A 7281-nucleotide genomic window follows, 5' to 3' on the forward strand; every position below is an offset into this window, starting at 1 on the left:
CAACACTTCTAGTTGACGGAACTGTTGTACTCGGTTGATTTTGAGTATTAGAGGTTCTGTTCCCTCTTTCATTGGCCCCTCTATTCCTTCTAGGTTGATGGTCTCTATTTTGGTGTAGATTCACTTCGTTTACCGACTCTTGTTCATCACTGGTATAATCGCTGTTTCCTACCTCTACTCTGTAGAAATCTCTTCCCGACTGGAATACTCGGTCTCGACAACGGAACCTTCTTTCTCGATTTGCTGACTGCAAACCCCTATGTTCGCGAGGATAACCTGACGTTTGAGAGTCGCTTGAACTATCCACAACTTCTGGTCGATTCGATCGCTGATTCTGAGTTTGTATTGTTGGTATACCATCATCTTCTGAGGAGCTATCTTCGGCAATATTTGGCTTAGGCAAATTGAACCTGACGTTAGACCGTTAGATCTCCCACCCACCTTGAAGCTTGCTTCAGAAGAGGAAGCGGGGGTTGAAGCTGTATGCAAACAACAGAAACGAGTCTCAACCCTGGACTCGTGACCTCGCAACACTGAAAAATCTATTCGGTTTGACGGGTTTTAGGCCACACCGCGAGCCAGTAAATACGCAAAGTTTTCCTTGCCTAACAATCAAGAACTACATAAACATTTATTTACAATAATATTCTTTGAACAAATTAATTATATATTTTCCCCCAACGATTTATTTTAGATATATTCGAGACAGCATAAATTACGAACATTATTTTCCTTAAACATCTATATAAACATTTTATTGGGTAATTTGGGTTTCGATCCTCTGACCCATCGATTCTCTGAACGGCACGTTTCCTAACTACTCTATCGCCTCATCTCATTCAGGCTTTTCTTTCTGCCGACGGGCTTGCGCTCACTGTCGGTAAGAACACTGTACAAAATCTAGTGTGGCATTGTTGTGTGGCATTTATTAGTTGTGTGGTTCTTCTGTCTCTATTTATTCCCTACATGCGCATGTATTAGTTACGGAAATAAAATAGATTTGTACTCACGACCTAGGTTTTACGTGGTTCTGCTTTACCGTCGTTCGCTGCAGACGTTGAACGGGACAATGAATCTCGAGTACGCACACGGACGAGTGATGGCTCCGTGCTGCGTACTGTGTGCTGTTTCCCCTTTTGGCGCGAGTGCCGTCTTGCGTAAGCGCACCGCGCGGCCACCAGAATTGACGAGTATGATGGTAACTTCCAGACCTCGCACGTGGGGTCAGTAAGCGGCTTTTTCTACATACCACATAAAAAAAAAACGAAATACCACAAAAGCCACAATAGAATTATTGTAAATTTAGCCACGTGCCACGTTTTAGGCTTACCTCCAATTAGGTTTGCTGGTGCACTGGAGAGTATCTAACTTCTTCAGCGTATCAATTAATTCGCACTACTAGTTTTCTAATCTCACTACACATTTCAAAAAAGGAGAAAAAAAAAGGAAAACTTTTAATATACCAACTGCGATGCAACTTACTTCCCGACTTTTACCTTCAACACGGGTAACACGCGGTACAAAATCACTAACCGCTTCCGCCTTCTTCCACGGACAAAGTCGGAATGGGCGACCACACTTTTCGATCCTCAGATCAGACAGATATTCATTGGAACCGGAACTACGCAATTGTTAACGATGTTAGCAATTCCGTAGTCGTTCCGAAGTCCCTTCTGTGCTTGGATTTGTCCCGCTTTCAAACATTCGCGGGCAATTGTCTTTTCATCTCCCGAGCGCAGTTTAAGTCGAGTCGCTGGCCGGTTTTAGGTTTCCAAGAACAAGAAAACCCGCCGAAAGACTCTTTCCACTTGGGGGAAAAAAACAGAAAATGAAAAAAAAGTCTACGAGGCATGTGTTGGTGCTCTGCGTCCTGGCTAAATTGAGCCGTCGAGTTACACCTGGTACTCAATATGGTCAGCCGCCCAAATCGAAAATGGGAATGGCACTCGCATTGCCATGCATCTCATTCTACACAGAGAAAGACACTCAGAAGCACACACCGCTGTTGATTCTGAGCTGAAGAAATAGTACGAGGGGTTCTCCAAAGTAATTTGTGGTACATGCTACACACTGAAGAAATTCGTGACGCAGTTACATCGTACTTCAAAAAGTTGGACGCTACGCACTTCGCGCTCGGAATAGAAAAACTCGTGCCACGCTATGAATAATGACCCTGATTCTCGAATACACTTCACGGTGGAAACGACAATAACGGCACGCTATTGAACTACGTTTTACGAGTTAGTGAAGTGTCGAAGATAATGATGAGTTTTCAGGCAGAATGAGCACTTTTCAAATAAAAAATCATTAATGAAAATTATCTTCTTCGTATCAAACTGATATTCAATGTGAGTGGAAAACTTTGTTTTCTTCATGTGGTTTAATAATCCCATACAAAAATTTCATCTGAAGATAATTTGATATTATAATGATAAATTTAGTGGATAAATGTCGTCGAACGAAAAAGAGCGTCGTGAATTAATCCTGTGCACTCATTTCGAGAATCCGGAGTTGTCACATCGGGACATCGGTAAGATGCTGGGAATCGTCCAATCCACGGTCAGCAGAGTACTAAAACGATACTTCGAGAACCTAACTATCGACCGGAAGGTGAAGAACGGCAAAAATGGATGCTCCGTCAGTGAAAAAGATCACAAGCGCGTAGTTAAGCAGTTTAGACGTGATCCGAGAAGTTTGGTCCGGGATGTCGCCAATAAGCTGAATTTGTCAAGTTCATTCGTCCAGCGGACCAAGCAGCGGGAGGGCCTGTGTACATACAAGGTTCAGAAGGCTCCTAACCGCGACGAAAGGCAAAACTTGGTGGGGAAGACGCGAGCCCGGAAACTGTACACCGAAATGCTGACGAAGCCGCATTGCCTGGTAATGGACGACGAAACCTACGTCAAAGCGGACTTTCGTCAGCTGCCGGGCCTGTTGTTCTTCTTCGCAGAGGACAAATTCAGCGTTCCGGAGGAGATTCGCAAGCAGAAACTATCCAAGTTTGCCAAAAAGTACATGGTGTGACAAGCAATCTGCTCTTGCGGAAAGCGGAGCGCCCCCTTCGTGATGACCGGCACGGTAAACGGGCAGGTTTACCTTATGGAGTGCCTACAGAAGCGCTTACTACCACTATTGAAGCAGCACGAGGGCCCGACCATCTTCTGGGCGGATCTCGCTTCGTGTCACTATTCAAAGGACGTGTTGGAGTGGTACGAAGCCAACGGGGTCACCTTCGTGCCAAAGGAAATGAACCCGCCCAACGCGCCGGAACTTCGCCCAATAGAGAAATATTGGGCGATTATGAGGCAGGCCCTCCGGAAGAACCCAAATGTTGTCAAATCGGAGGCGGACTTCAAGAGAAAATGGATTTCTGTTCAAAAAAAAAAAAACTACAACCTGACGTTGTACAGAACCTTATGGACGGGATAAAGAGAAAGGTGCGAGCATACGGGCTTGGGCTCGAAGTATGAATAAAAAGAAAATGCCAAAAGTTGTTTAATAGTTTTTATTTTACTGTCTAAAATTTTCAAAAGGATCGGTCTACTGGGCGAATTTCTACAGCGTTTTTTCCGTGATGCAATTTGATGTGACACACCCTTTATTCGTAGTGTATTCGAGAATCAGGCCCAATGCCTCGAGCGTTAAGGCGATTATGTAGAAAAATAGAAAATAAAACGTAGATTACGAAAATCACCTTGTTTTTTGTCCTAACTTTATTTTTCCGCGATTTCTGAGGCACTGAAACTTATTTTTTGAACGACTCTCGTAATATACAAAATTAAAAAAAAAGCATTTTTTTATAATTTGTACACCGGGGGAAGCTTGTGTTAATTTAGAAGCGATTTCTGGTAGATGTTGGATGGAACTTTTCGGTCGATCGTTCAATTTTCGTGAATTCATGCCTTGTTCCCGGGTTAAAACTGGCCTAAAGGTACAACGCATTGCACGCTGGATGGGAAGAAAGAATGTTGCAGTAGTAGGATCTTCTTCGGTTTTAAACTGAACGTTAACATTTGTTCCACTGTGATTGCTATAGTTGCCACCAACACAATCGATTTCATATTTTCTGTGGCCGTTTTGGGAAAGCTGCTGCATGATATAATTTGTGGATTATTTCTTTGGGAATGATGTTTTTGGGAGCTTTGGAGATGCAATTTTGCAAAGAGATACAGAAAAAACTACTTGGATATTCGATAAGTTATTGGAATTGACAGCCCTATGTGTAGTCCTACGTCTTTCCGATGCAATAATTCTACAAGCAGATAATTTTTCGAATTTCTATTTATAATCTACTGAATTTTCTAATATTAAATTGTATCGCAATATATTTGAACTAACATTTGTGACTAATATGAATTTGTTTCCCAATCTCGTACAACTTGATTTCGTTGTGAGGACGATAGTTTGACAGATTTGCATGATTTTGTAATTCAATGTGAATGACTTTAGCGAAAACATTTCGCCAGATCCAATTTCGCACCTCATAATTCGCTCATAAGTTTAATAACAAGTTTATGTTTGGTTTCTTTATCTACCGCATTGCTCTGTTTTTCATCCGTTACGCCGGGTTTAGACGTGGTCAGTTAAGTGCGATTCACATACAACATCCACGTCACGTTCACTTCCCGTTACGTCACGTTACGTCAGTTATTCTACCATGCAATTCTTATGAAAGCATTCACATGCATCGGCAACGTAACGACCCGTCAGCATAAGTTCAACGAAAACGACCGGCAGAATTTGTAGAAAAGAATAATTGACGGAGACGGACGGTTCGTTGGGTTTTTGTCTGGGCTTTGTGTCTCTGCTTTTATTTTGATTTTGGTTGTATTTTTTATGCCAACAAATCTCTTAGTTCCAAATTTCGGAGTCAAAATCATTCGCGACAAGCTGAGAAAAATAGTCTATATATTATAATTGTTGAATAAGGGTCGGGACTACGAGTTTAAGCATTTAAATAATATAATTCAATTATTTTCATTGAATTTTTTTTTGAAGAACTGATTCTAGGCATGCTGATTCGATAGAGGTCATTGTAATTTAAAAATGTTGTAGGGGGCGACACCATGAATAACATCAAATAAATCATTCATTTGACATTTTACGTGACGGTGCTGTTGCAAGCATTGACTGCATGTGTGAATTGGTGGAGACGTTGACGGAACGTGGACGTTCTTTTCCTTTTCTGTGTGAATCGCACATTGTTCGGTTGCGAGTAAACGTCGAATGATCCGAAGAATTACGAACGCATCCATACCACGAAATTTAACATTTGATTTGCATGTATGTAGCTACTCGCAGCCGAGCTAATTCAAAGATTTTTGTTTTTAAACGAACGAGTAGCCCCATACATACGAGGGTCACTATTTATATTTCGGGAATTGGCAACACTGATGTCATGTGAGTCCACACAAAGAGAAATAATTAGTAAATATAACGAATTTTTTGGTAAATACTACCAATCTATAGTCATTTTCGACCGTACTAATAAACACATATGTCAAGCAGAACCATGATTCGGAAGCCCAATATCGGCTACATTTTCTCGCCGAAAATGCACGTATCAGAATTATATCATTATTATACCTCCGTATTGCCTTATGGGAACAATGAAAATGGTTAATACGCGCTTTTCTCACCAGTTTTCAGATATGACAATATCCAAGCTTACTAATGTTATCGAGTAAAATATACTTATCTCTGGTAGGGATGCGGGTTTGTTGACAATATGTACAAAAAAATTGTACATTCTACTAATTTTGCATTACCAAATGTATTTAGTAGTTTTCGACCGAGGATTTTTCTAAGGGCATCTGACGGTTCCATCGTAAAATTTGACATTTTTGACGATATACGTACTCAGAACATTTTGTCATACGGACGCTATTTGTTTATTTTATATTTAGTTGAAAGTTTGGTCTCGGCAAAAAAATGGAACTGAATCGTGAGCATTTTCGTGCGATGATTTTTTACGACTTTCGACGTGGATTATCACAACAAGAGTGCGTCAATCAACTTAATTTGACTTTTGGCGATGAAGCTCCATCAAAAACCACTGTGTATCGCTGGTATAGGGAATTCAATCGTGGTCGTAGTTCGCTGTCCGACGAGTTTCGTGAAGGTCGTCCAAAATCGACTGTAGTGCCAGAAAACATCGATGCTGTGCACGAAATGATTAAGCAAGATCTTCATGTAACCTATTGTAAGATAAAAATATATTCGCAGCTTAACTATTTGTTTTTGTTCCTATTCCCGAAATATAAATAGTGACCCTCGTACAAATCGAATGTCAAATTTCGTGGTATGAGTGCGTTTGTAATTCTCCGGATCGTTTGACGTTTACTCGCAACCGAGTAACTGGCAACGTCTAAACCCAACTTTTAGGGACAGTTGATGAGCAGGCAGTCGACAGCACCAGAACATGCAGTCGGATGGTGATAAAAAACCAAGACAGATAATTGAGTTGGATAAATTTTCCATGGAAGGTAATTATATTAGCTTACGTGCAAAAAATATCTACGCCCTTGCGAGCGGCTTTTCGGCAGTAAACCGGAACATTCGCCATGGCGGACAAAAACATGCGTATAGAGTTCTTTCTACGTTTTACTTATAAGTTTTCGCGACAAAATAATTGGAGTAGAGTAGAGCTAAAGAAGAGCGGCTTTGACATTCCCTTCTCGCTGATTGGCAGCCACAGCAGCACCTTCTTGGGAAACTTGGTGTGTGAAATAAACTTTACTTCGGAGCTCACTTCCCTCACTTCACTAGTAAAATACTAATTGCCCTGCCATTTGTTGTCATCCAGGATGAGATACACTCTGTCCAACTTGTATAAGACCACCCTGAAATTACTTCGTTGCAACACAAACAGTTAGAATTTCAACAAGATACATTCACACATTGTAGAATGCTTAGAAAAAAGTACATTTAAATTTCGTTCAAAAGAGTAGTTTGTTTTTTTTTGTGCTTAATATGATAAATTCAGCTGTCCAGTTTCTATAAGACCATTTCAAAATTCATAAGTATTATCAATGAAAAGTTCAAAATTATTGCCTGATTTACATGTCAATAATTGGCCCTGCCATTTCGGCTAATAACCTGGAAAATTTATGTTGGAATACTATTTACCAAATTTTGCTGAACGGATTTCTCTATATTTTTCCATTTTTTCCGAATTTGCGACCTTGAGCTCTTCAAACGTGGTGCCGCTTTCCTTCAGTGTAGATTCTGCGTACAAGGATCCCCCTAAGATTTTCAAATTTCAATGTGAGATGGTGTAAG

The 7281-nt window shown here is 40.7% G+C and overlaps 1 long non-coding RNA gene across 1 annotated transcript; it reads right to left on the reverse strand.

The window, feature by feature from the left end:
* Positions 1–683: 683 nt before the first annotated feature.
* Positions 684–2042, reverse strand: LOC129763167 (uncharacterized). Its single transcript, XR_008740818.1, has 3 exons — positions 1497–2042; positions 1331–1415; positions 684–1241 (listed from the first exon to the last, which is right to left on the reverse strand). It is a non-coding gene; the product is annotated as an uncharacterized LOC129763167 (long non-coding RNA).
* Positions 2043–7281: the final 5239 nt, after the last annotated feature.

Source organism: Toxorhynchites rutilus, chromosome 1 (assembly GCF_029784135.1).
Source record: "Toxorhynchites rutilus septentrionalis strain SRP chromosome 1, ASM2978413v1, whole genome shotgun sequence".
Taxonomy (NCBI): Eukaryota; Metazoa; Arthropoda; class Insecta; order Diptera; family Culicidae; genus Toxorhynchites; species Toxorhynchites rutilus.